Below are 12,860 nucleotides of genomic sequence, written 5' to 3'. Positions count from 1 at the left end.
TGCCTCTGCAGTTTTAGCCAAACTTAACCACAAAAGTATGAATTCATTTTTTTTTTTAATTAACAATTTTTTTTATAAAAAGCCTTTTTTTTCAGTTTTAAATTTAGCACCAAATGCTTTAAAGATTATCCTATTATTTTCCCTTCCGTACCCCAGACAGAAAGACTTTGTAAATGCCAGACAGCGGCTGCCGGCAGCAGACAATAGTTCATTGTGAAGTTTTCACTACTTGTACCGCTGACTTAAGAACTCAAAACTGCATCCAACCACTGCGGGGAGAGGACGCCTTCCATTTCTCTTACTACTTTACTGCTGAGAATGTAAAGATAAAATCTCGGTAAATATAAAATGACTATTGGCTGCTTTACTGCACTGTGGTTGGTGCGTGCGCTGCCTGCCGCGGCCTACATGGGGAGCCTTTACTGCATTAGGTCTGTCCGTGAATTACTGCGCAAAAGTAGATAAATATATGTATCCATATCGGAGCTGATATCCAGCTGTAAAGGCATAAGTGTGATGGTGATGACTGGGAACCCCACACATTTAGGAGGTTTTTTTTATGTCATAAAACTCATTGGGTAGATGATGGTAAATGGTTTGTATATAAGCAAGCAGTTACAGAGTCACAATCCATCCAGAGGATCAACCATCATCTGATTCTAAAGGAGATGTGATACTGGCCATGCATACTTTCTCGCCTGGTTTGATGGGACAATCTCAAGAATGTAAAAGTATTTGGCTCCAGATAGACAGAAATTACTTCTATAAAAAAAAAAATCGTAATCCTTCCAGTAGTTTTTAGCTGCTGTATACTACAGAGGAAGTTGAGTTGTTCTTTTCTGTCTGACCACAGTGCTCACTGCTGACACCTCTGTCCAGGTCAGGAACTGTCCAGAGTAGAATCAAATTCCCACAGCCAACCTATCCTGCTCCTGATATGGACAGAGGTGTCAGCAGAGAGCACTTTGGTCAGACTGAAAAGAACTAATCAACTTCCTCTGGAGCATACAGCAGCTGATAGGTACTGGAAGGACTGGAGTATCTCTTTAAGGGGCAAAGTTTATATTACAACTCTCAAAAGTGGCAGTGTGGGGGTATTCCTGGGGTGGGGGGTGGCGTTGATTTAAATGTTGGTAAGTATGGGTCATGTGGTGGTTTTATAGGTGCATGGCTTGTTACAGCAGTGTTTCCCAACCAGGGTGCCTCCAGATGTTGCTAAACTACAACTCCCAGCATGCCTGGACAGCCTTCGGCTGTCCAGGCATGCTGGGAGTTGTAGTTTAGCAACATCTGGAGGCACCCTGGTTGGGAAACACTGTGCTACAGTATAGTTAACAGAACTATCCGCCTATGTGTCTATTACATGACCAGGACAGATAAGTAACCACTGAAAGTTAATAATAAAGGTTGCTTTAAAGGACAGCAAGCAGAGATCTTGAAAACTGTGAGGAGCTGATACAGAATGAACAACCTTAATTTGCCCCCTCCCCACAAGGGGAAAAAACAACAACACATACTCACCTTGGTTACCGGCATCTTCTCCAGCTTCTTTCTGCAGCCACAAGAGGTCGCAGGATTCTTCTTTACCTATGGGACATGCATGATGACATCATTGTACTCATCCCAGAAGAAGTGATGCGTCCGGCCTCTAGTGTCCACAGGCAGCATCAATAGAGGCCGAAGCCTCTAGGTAGCTTGCAGGACACGTCACATAGAAACATAGAATGTGTCGGCAGATAAGAACCATTTGGCCCATCTAGTCTGCCCAATAATCTGAATCCTATCAATAGTCCCTGGCCCTATCTTATATGAGGGATAGCCTTATGCCTGTCTCTATCTTATATAAAGGATAGCCTTATGCTTATCCCATGCATGTTTAAACTCATCAGCCACTTAGGTCAGAGGATCCAGCATCGTTACACTTTTGACACTGTCCCACATAGAAGACTTATCAATAAACTACAGTCATTGAGCTTGGACTCCTATATTGTTGAGTGGATTAGGCAGTGGATGAGTAACAGACAACAGAGGGTTGTAGTCAATGGAGAATATTCAAAGCAAGGTCTTGTTGATCGCTTTTTATTCCTTTTTTTATGGTATAAATAGTGACCAAAAATACGCTATTTTGGACTTTGGAATTATTTTGCACGTACACCATTGACCGTGCGGTTTAATTAATGATATATTTTTATAGTTCGGACATTTACGCACGCGGCGATACCACATATGTTTATTTTTATTTACACAGTTTTATTTTTTATGGGAGAAGGGGGGTGATTCAAACTTTTATTAGGGAAGGGGTGAAATGACCTTTATTAACTTTTTTTTTTAACTTTTTTTTTTCAGTGTTATAGCTCCCATAGGGACCTATAACACAGCACACACTGATCTTTTACCCTGATCCCTGCAAAGCCATAGCTTTGCATGGATCAGCGTAATAGGGGGTTGATTGCTCAAGCCTGTAGCTCAGGCGTAGAGCAATCAAATGCCGATCGGACGCGACAGAGCAAGGTAAGGAGACCTCCGCTCGCGTCCTAGCTGTTTGGGACATCGCGATTTTATCGCGATAGTCCCGATCAGCCCGACTGAGCTGCCGGGAAGCTTTTACTTTCATTTTCAACGCGGCAATCAACTTTGATCGCCGCGTCTGAAGGGTTAATAGCGCGAGGCACAGCAAACTGTGCCAAGCGCTGTCAGCCCAGGGTCCCAGCTATCAATAGCAGCCGGGACCGACCCGGTGTGATGCGGGGTCACGGCGTGACCCTGTTTTAAGGACCGGGCGCAGGGCGTACAGGTATGCCCTGCGTCCTTAAAAGGTTAATAATTTTGGGTGTATCCCATCAGGCCCCTGTAACTTATTTGTCTTCATTTTAGACAGCAAACTTAGAACCTCTTCCTCTGTAAAGACACATGCATCAAACAAATCATTAGTCTTCCTCCCTAATGGAGGTCCTTTTTCTTCTTTTTCTTCTGTAAAAACTGAACAGAAGTATTCATTAAAGGGTTTCTCCACTGCCCTGCCTTCCGGAGCTCCGCTCACAGCGTCCGGAAGTTTATTACTCTGAACGCTGTGTGCGGGCTTCTGTGTTTGAGGCCGCCCCCTCGTGACGTCACGCCCGCCCCTCTCTGATGTCAGCAGAGAGTACTGTGTTCCAAAAAGAAAAAATTTCCTCTGTAGTATTCAGTAGCTAATAAGTACTGGAAGGATGAAGATTTTTTAATAGAAGTAATTTACAAATCTGTTTAACTTTCTGGTACCAGTTGATTTAAATAAAAAAAAAAGTTTTCCACCGGAGTACCCCTTTAAGTCTTTATTGTGTTCAGGAACATATGTGCAACATTTCGGCTTGGTAGCCTTTATCAAGCATGCTTGAAAAAGGCTACTGAGCCGAAACGTTGCACGTGTGTTCCTGAACACAATATAGACTTAAAGGGGTACTCTGCTGCTCAGCGTTTGGAACAAACTGTTTCAAATGCTTGAGCCAGGAGCTCGTGATGTCATAGCCCCGCTTCCTCATGAACTCACGCCCCGCCCCCTCAATGCAAGTCTATGGGAGGGGGCGTGCCAATAGTCACGCCCCCTCCCATAGACTTGCATTCAGGGGGCGGGGTGTGACATGAGGGGGCAGGGCTATGCTCAATTGTTCCAAATGCTGAGCAGCGGAGTACCCCATTAAGCCTGCATTAAACCGGACCTCGTCACTGGTGCTGTATCTTTGGTTGGAAGAGTTTTATATATATATATATATATATATATATATATATATATATATATATATATATTGAGACAGTGACAGGAATGGTGGTCAGGGATCACTATAATATCACTAATAAGTTCCTGGGGAAGCGCAAAACCCATCCAGGGAAAGTCGGGTGCAATACGACAAATTCAGGGAGTTTAGAAGTCATAGCAGACCATACTTTGGGCAAAGTCTGTTTTCTGATCTGGATTTTTATGGAATGAAAGGCAGGTTGGTAGTGGGGTCTTTAATTCCCTTCCTGGCCAGTCCGGTGTGGCCCTAATCAGCACATGTGCTGAACACAGCTTGTTACTGGGCTTCAAAACAAGGTGTAGCTCAGTGTGCAGGCTGGGGCTGTGAGAACCTCTGATAAGACTTGGAGTCTTAGGGTATGTTCACACTACAGTGTGGGAACGGAATCTCCGCTCCCTGAATTCAGGGAGCGGAGATTCAGCCTGGCAGCCGGCGGCGGCGGTACAACCGCACGGCACTGAGCCATCACCATTGACTAGCCGTGGACTTCCACTTGGACTTCTGCGCAAAGAATGAACATGTTCATTCTCTGTGCGGAACAATTTAAGCGGTGGAATTGTCTGCTGCTGAAATTTTGCGGTGTGAACGGGTCTCACGGAGACTCATTCACACTAATGTTAAGTTCACACCACAGAATTCCGCGGGGAATTCCGTAGTGTGAACATACCCTCAGACCGCTTTCACACGGCGGAAAATCTGCCTATGTGCATAAATTCTGCATCCGCTTTGGTTCTGTCCAGAATTCCTCAGTCTTTTTACATTTGTGGAATCGGTGCAGAATTGTCTGCCCAAATTCAGCATGATTCCACATTATTCTGCAGCTCAGTAAAAGACAGTTTAGTAGTTTTGCCCCCCCTCCCCCTCCCATGTGAATGTACAGGTTACATTCACACTGGCGGCGGATTACAGTGAGTTCCCTGCTTCAAGTTTGAGCTGCAGCAGCCGCAGCTCAAACTCCTAGCGGGAGACTCAGTGTAATCCGCCGTCAGTGTGAATGTAACCTAAAAACACTACACTAACATAAAATAAAGAATAAAACACTACATATACACACGTACACTGCCCCCCACACCACCACCCCTCCCCCCCCCCCCCAATAAAAATGAAAAACGTATCCTACAGCAGTGTTTCCAAAACGGAGCCTCCAGCTGTAGCAAAACAAAAACTCCCAGCATTTCCGGACAGCCATTGACTGTCCAAGCATGCTGACTGTCCAAGCATGCATGGCTGTCCGGAAATGCTGGGAGTTTTTGTTTAGCAACAGCTGGAGGCACCCTGTTTGAGAATCACTGGTGTAGAATACCCCTATGTCCACCCCTATGCAAATCCCTAATTTAGGCCTCAAATGCGCATGGCGCTCTCACTTTGGAGCCCTGTCGTATTTCAAGGCAACAGTTTAGGGCCACATATGGGGTATCGCCGTACTCGGGAGAAATTGCCTAACAAATTTTGGGGGGCTTTTTCTCCTTTTACCCCTTATGAAAAGGTAAAGTTGGGGTCTACACCAGCATGTTAGTGTAAAAAAAAAACATTTTTGGGGGGGTATTTTCTGCTATTATCCCTTGTAAAAATGTAAAATTTGGGGGAAAACAAGCATTTTAGTGTAAAAAAAATAATAAGTCGTGAAACACCTGTGGGGTACTAAGGTTCACTTTACCCCTTGCTACGTTATCCAAGGGGTCTAGTTTCCACAATAGTATGCCATGTGGTTTTTTTTTTTTCTGTCCTGGCACCATAGGTGCTTCCTAAATGCGGCATGCCCCCAGAGCAAAATTTGCTTCCAAAAAGCCAAATGTGACTCCTTCTCTTCTGAGACCTGTAGTGCGCCAGTAGAGCACTTTTCATCCCCATATTGGGTGTTTTCTGAATCGGGAGAAATTGGGCTTCAAATTTTGGGGGGTATTTTCTGCTATTACCTTTTTTAAAAATGTAAAATTTTTGCTAAACCAAGCATTTTTGGTAAAAAATAAAAAAATTTTTTTTACATATGCAAAAGTCGTGAAACACCTGTGGGGTATTAAGGTTCACTTTATCCCTTGTTACGTTCCTCAAGGAGTCTAGTTTCCAAAATGGTATGCCATGTCGTTTTTTTTTTGCTGTCCTGGCACCATAGGGGCTTCCTAAATGCGACATGCCCCCCGAGCAAAATTTGCTCTCAAAAAGCCAAATATGACTCCTTCCCTTCTGAGCATTGTAGTTCGCCCGTAATGCACTTCAGGTCAACTTATGGGGTACCTCCATACTCAGAAGAGATGGGGTTACAAATTTTGGGTAGTATTGTCTGCTATTAACCCTTGCAAAAATGTGAAATTTGGGGGGAAACACACATTTTAGTGAAATTTTTTTAATTTTTTTTTACATATGCAAAAGTCATGAAACACCTGTGGGGTATTAAGGCTCACTTAATTCCTTGTTACGTTCCTCAAGGGGTCTAGTTTCCAAAATGGTATGCCATGTTTGTTTTTTTTTTGCTGTTTTGGCACCATAGGGGCTTCCTAAATGCAACATGCCCCCCAAAAAACATTTCAGAAAAACGTACTCTCCAAAATCCCCTTGTCGCTCCTTCGCTTCTGAGCCCTCTACTGCGCCCGCCGAACACTTTACATAGACATATGAGGTATGTGCTTACTCGGGAGAAATTGGGCTACAAATTCAAGTATAAATTTTATCCTTTTACCCCTTGTAAAAATTCAAAAATTGGGTCTACAAGAACATGCAAGTGTAAAAAATGAAGATTTTGAATTTTCTCCTTCACTTTGCTGCTTTTCCTGTGAAACACCTAAAGGGTTAAAAAACTTACTGAATGTCATTTTGAATACTTTGGGGGTGCAGTTTTTGTAATGGGGTCATTTATGGGGTATTTCTAATATGAAGACCCTTCAAATCCACTTCAAACCTGAACTGGTCCATGAAAAATAGCGAGTTTGAAAATTTTGTGAACAATTGTAAAATTGCTGCTGAACTTTGAAGCCCTCTGGTGTCTTCCAAAAGTAAACACTTGCCAATTTTATGATGAAAATATAAAGTAGACATATTGTATATGTGAATCCAAAAAAAATAATATTTGGAATATCCATTTTCCTTACAAGCAGAGAGCTTCAAAGTTAGAAAAATGCTAAATTTTAAATTTTTTCATCAAATTTTGGGATTTTTCACCAAGAAAGGATGCAAGTTACCACAAAAATTTACCACTATGTTAAAGTAGAATATGTCACGAAAAAACAATCTCGGAATCAGAATGATAAGTAAAAGCATTCCAGAGTTATTAATGTTTAAAGTGACAGTGGTCAGATGTGCAAAAAAGGGCTGCGTCCTAGAGGTGAAAATGGGCTGTGTCCTTAAGGGGTTAATACAGATTTATACACTTGAATTCACATGCTGCAGATTTGTTGCAGAAATTCTGCCATGTAAATGGGCCCTTAGGCAGTTTAGGTCCTGGGAGTGGATTCCGTTTACATCAGTCCCATTCACCCTGGGCAAAAGCTAATTTTACCATCCCCTTGACCACGCCCATTTTTTTCCCACCCTTTGACACACACACCCATACTACTGGGGTAACACACTGTAACAAACCTAACCCTCATGTAATCTCCTTACTACTGGGGTGACACACAGTAACAAACCTCCTCCTCATGTAATCTCCTTACTACTGGGGTCGCACACTGTAACAAACATCCTCCTCATGTAATCTCCTTACTACTGGGGTGGCACACAGTAACAAACCTCCTCCTGAAAACTCCTTACTACTGGGGTGACACACTGTAACAAACCTCCTCCTGAAAACTCCTTACTACTGGGGTGGCACACAGTAACAAATCTCCTCCTGAAAACTCCTTACTACTGGGGTGACACACAGTAACAAACCACCTCCTCATGTAATCTCCTTACTACTGGGGTGACACACTGTAACAAACCTCCTCCTCATGTAATCTCCTTACTACTGGGGTGACACACTGTAACAAAACCGCTCCTCATGTAATCTCATTACTACTGGGGTGACACACTGTAACAAAACCGCTCCTCATGTAATCTCCTTACTACTGGGGTGACACACTGTAACAAAACCGCTCCTCATGTAATCTCCTTACTACTGGGGTGACACACAGTAACAAACCTCCTCCTCATGTAATCTCCTTACTACTGGGGTAACACACTGTAACAAACCTCCTCCTCATGTAATCTCCTTACTAGTGGGGTGACACACTGTAACAAACCTCCTCCCCATGTAATCTCCTTACTGCTGGGGTGACACACTGTAACAAACCTTCTCCTCATGCAATCTCCTTACTACTGGGGTGACACACTGTAACAAACCTCCTCCCCATGTAATCTCATTACTACTGGGGTGACACACTGTAACAAACCTCCTCCCCATGAAATATCCTTTCTACTGGGGTGACACACTGTAACAAACCCCCTCCTCATGTAATCTCCTTACTACTGGGGTGACACACTGTAACAAACCTTCTCCTCATGTAATCTCCTTACTACTGGGGTGACACACTGTAACAAACCTCCTCATGTAATCACCTTACTACTGGGGTGGCACACTGTAACAAACCTCCTCATGTAATCTCCTTACTACTGGGGTGGCACACTGTAACAAACCTCCTCATGTAATCTCCTTACTACTGGGGTGACACACTGTAACAAACCTCCTCATGTAATCTCCTTACTACTGGGGTGGCACTGAGGAGCAGATTTCTTCACAGACATCAAGACAGTAGTGACAGGAAACACATGACCTCCACTTCAGCTCAGCTCCGCCTCCTTCACAGCATCACCAAAGGTCCTTCAACCGCCATCTCTCCTATTCTGCACAGCTAAACTCCGCCCCCAACATGTAACTGGTCACATGATGGTGACATCATCATAGGTCCTTCACCCTCACCATCTAGTCTGCTTGTTTGGTAAGGAGGCGGAGGAGGGGTACACAATCTGCAGCAAACAGCAAGGCCACGTTCAGACTACGGACTTTCCACCTGCAATTCCGCTTTGAAATTGCAGGCAGAAATTCCACTTACTAAAATGTATAGTGTAGTGATTGGGTTTCCGTTCACAAATTCACACTTCTGAATTTGTGATGCGGAATTTGTGAACGGAAAATCCGCTTGGAAATTTCCGCCTTAAGGCTAGGTTCAGACTACGGAATTTCCGACTGTCTGCCTGCAAAATTTTCCGCGACTATTTTCCGCCTCCAAAGGCGTTTTTCAGTTTCACACGTCAATTTTGTTATCCGCACGGAAATGACGCCACCAAATCCGCCTTAAATTTCCGCTTCAATTACAAGCAGAAAACAGTGGGAGTGCTAAGAGCCAAGTTCAGCCCCTTTTGGACCATGTGATCACAATGTGGGCTAGTCCAAGAACCAGTGGGCTGATCATATTTAAATTTCTGACTCAAATCCGTACGGATTTTCCGCATGTAATCCGCTTTCAATCTGCCTACATTCCGCGTTTGACCAAAAATCCCCCGGGAAATGAGAGTCCCATTGAAGTCAATGGGATTCTGCTGCGGAAATCCGTCTGAAGAAAGAGCACCTCATTTCTTCATGCGGAAATTTTCTAGCGGAAATTAGACACGCAAATTCTGAGTGAAAAAATCCGAAGTATGAACAGGTGCACGGTAATCCCATTGACTCGCATGTACTTTTTAGCAAGCGGATTTTCGAACAGAAATTTTAAAACGGAATTTCTGTCGGAAATTCCGTAGTCTGAACCTAGCCTAAGAATCGCTTTGCTTATTCTTCAGGCGGAAATACTCGCCGGAACACATTGCAGTCCATTGGAGGCTGCAGTGTCCGCTCGGTCCTAGCGCCGACTGATTCAGTCAGCTCTGGCCGCATTTGGAATCTCCGGGCGGAAATTTTCTGCCTTGAGATTCCGTACTGTGAACCTAGCCTAAGGGTCTATTCACACGGCAGAATTTCCGCTTGCAGAATGGAAACCCAATAGACTTCTATGGGATTCCACATGTCTGAATTTCCCCATGAATTCCACACAAACTCCGCACAAGGCAGAAACCACCCAAGGAAGCGAAAGCCCGTGTGAATAGACCCGAAGCACTGTCCCATTCACTGCAGCACAATGCCAGAACTTTCGGATTCCATCTTCAGACAGAAACTTGCGGAATTCCGCCTCAAATTAAAGCCCATAGACTTCTGTGGGATTCTGCACTCCTATTCACACTTCTGAATTTCCGCTTGCAGAAATTCAGAAGTTTGAATGGGAGTGCGGAATCCCATAGAAGTCTATGGGCTTTAATTTGAGGCAGAATTCCATGAATGGAAATTCCTTAGCCCGGATTCACACTATGGAATTTCCAAGTGGAATGCCGTTTTTAAATTCCGTTCAGAAATTCCGGTGCAGCATGCACAATGCACACTACGTAATTTTAGTGGTGGATAATGAGCCACTTAAAATTCCGCCACCAAAAGGATAGTCTTGTCCATTCTTGTCCATCGCCGTCCGATCCAGTGGTCGATGGCCGCACTCGGAAGCTTCATTAATGTAAACCTAACGTTAGGGAACGTTTACACGGGCTCATTTGGAAGTGAGTTTGCAGTAAGTTTCCTGCTGCGAGTTTAAGCAACGGCAGATTTCCTGCAGCGGAAAATCCTCAGCAGAACCCTCTAAGGCTAGGTTCACGTTGTGGAATTTCTGGGCAGAATTTCTGCCAGAGATCGAGCCGGCGGCACTAGGACCGCGCAGACTACATTGCCATCCCCATAGATGGCAATGCATTTCTGAGCAGATCCACCCAGAAATGCATTGCCGTCTATGGGGGCAGCAATGCAGTCTGCTTGGTCCTAGCGCCGCTGGCTCAATCTCCGGAACAAATTCTGCCCAGAAATTCTGCAGTGTGAACCTAGCCTAAAACCGATGTAATCTGCTGTGGATTTTCTGCTGCAAGATTTTCGTGACCCAAACTTGCAGCGGGGAAACTCATTTTTAAATCCGCCCGTGTGAACGTACCCAAAGCGCCCGTTCACACTGAGATTTTCTGCCAAGAATCTCCACCTGGAAATTGAGATGTTTGGGATTCGGAAGGAATTAACTTTTGCAGCAGCCTCCTGTGGCTGCCAACGGGATTCTGCAACGCAGTTTTCTGTGCAGGCTTTATTGTTGTCAATAGTGAGGGTGCTGGTCCGCACTGTCTTAGGGTGGGTTCACACCACGATTATTCGTTACAGTTTTTGGATACGTTTTAAAAACGCATTCCAAAAAACGGACCTAACCGTACTCAACCGTATGCCTTAAAAATCAACCGTATACGGTTTAAAACAGTAAACGGTTACAAATTAGTAGGCCGGTTACATACGGTTGTATACGGATTTTATATTGAAAAATAGTTGTTTTCTTTCAAATTTCAATAAAGTTTCAGTTGTTCTATTGAAATTTCAAGGGAAGTAGGAGGGGTTTGCAAACTAGGTTAAAAACCGTATAGACAAACCCGGACAGAACCGCTATAACATACGGTTCTCATAGAGTCCTATGTTAAAATAACCGTATACGGTTAAAATGCGGTTTTTGAACTGGACCATAAACCATGGTAGGCCACGTTTTTTTTTCAGAGAAAAAAAAGTTAAAAACCGTATGGTTTGAAAACCTGACACAACCGTATGAATTATGGCAAATACGGTTTTGAATGGAAAGTCTATGGCCACGGTTTTCTGTACGGTTGCATATGTTTTCTAAAAAAAAAAAAAAAACGTATTGCAGAACCGTAGAGAAAAATCGTGGTGTGAACCCACCCTTAGCGCCGGCCGCGCCTGCTGCACTTAGGATTTCTGTCTGGGCAGAAATCCTCTGTGTGAACGTACCCTTGGGGTAGAGGATCTGCTGTGTTGTGTTGTTACGTAATTACCAGCAGCTACACATCTGCAGCAGATCCTGTACGTGTGCTTGTATACTAAGGGTAGGGCCACACGTGCCGTAGTTTGCCGCCGCATATTTTACTCCCCACAGTTAATAGGTAGAAAAATCAGCTACAGAAAATACACAGTGAAATACGGCACATGTGATCCTACTCTTAGGGTCTATTCATACGTACAGTATCCTGTGCATTTTTGATGCACAGGATTTGAAGCTGCAGATTTGATGCTTATCCCCTATCCACAGCGGTCAGACACTTCACGATGGCCAGGACGGGACCCAGCACCTCATTCCTATAGGAGTGCCAAAAAGACCCCAGTACAGCTCTCAAGCATCATCGGCGCTCCCATAGAAATGAATGGAACGCTTGTCTACCGGTAGACAGCACACGCTCCTCACTGAGAGCGCCAGAGTCCCGTCCCAGTGATCGCAGGGGGCCCCAACGGTCGGACCGCACGTAACCAGCTACTTATCTTAACTACTAAGTTATTTTTTGCCGGAGTACTCCTTTAAAGCGTATCTGTCAGATCTGACAAAAAATTTTTGGGGGATATCACTCAGTACCTAATCCTGACCATGTCTAGCACATTTATTTATTTTTTGATTACACTTTTAATTTAGCTCACTAGTCTGAATTCCTCTCAAAGGGAGGGGGCGTGGCCTCACTGTGCAGGTCTCCGCCCCCTCCCTCAGTATGCTGTCTGCTCACATTTCCCCTAGCATTAGCAAAACTACAACTCCCAGCTTGTCCTCAGTGACAGTAGCGGGACACAAGCTGATTTTTCCTCCAGCTGTGATCCCTGCACTCACAGCTGTCAATCAAGGAAGTGTGTCCATGATATAGGTGATGACGCATGGACACAGCAGGACTAGTATGTGTCCAAGCAGGCAGGGGAGGGGGTCAGTTGTTTGACTGGATTTTTCAGGATGAAATACTGAAAATATTCCAATGAAAGCAAGTGCAAAACCTATTGGTCATACATGCTTTACAACATATCAAGTTTTTGTATCTGGCAGTGCCCATTTAAGTCAATTAGTATACATTGAACTCTGCAGCATCCAATCTGCAACATCAATTGTGAATACGCCCTTAGGTTCTGCAGCATCTGTAAAATTATACCGTATACCTCTTATTTATTTTTTAAAAACTGCAACATAACCTGTGTGAACGGTCCCCATCGTGGGTATAATCTGGCAGCTGCCTCTACCCCTC

At 44.2% G+C, this 12,860-nt stretch overlaps 1 protein-coding gene across 7 annotated transcripts in view; it reads left to right on the top strand.

The window, feature by feature from the left end:
• Nucleotides 1-12,860, top strand: part of CTBP1 (C-terminal binding protein 1) — a 659,916-nt gene that overhangs the window by 406,712 nt on the left and 240,344 nt on the right. The window lies entirely within an intron of this gene.

Source organism: Hyla sarda, chromosome 1 (genome assembly GCF_029499605.1).
Source record: "Hyla sarda isolate aHylSar1 chromosome 1, aHylSar1.hap1, whole genome shotgun sequence".
In the NCBI taxonomy this organism is placed as follows: domain Eukaryota; kingdom Metazoa; phylum Chordata; class Amphibia; order Anura; family Hylidae; genus Hyla; species Hyla sarda.
This window is presented reverse-complemented; position numbering and strand designations above follow the sequence as displayed.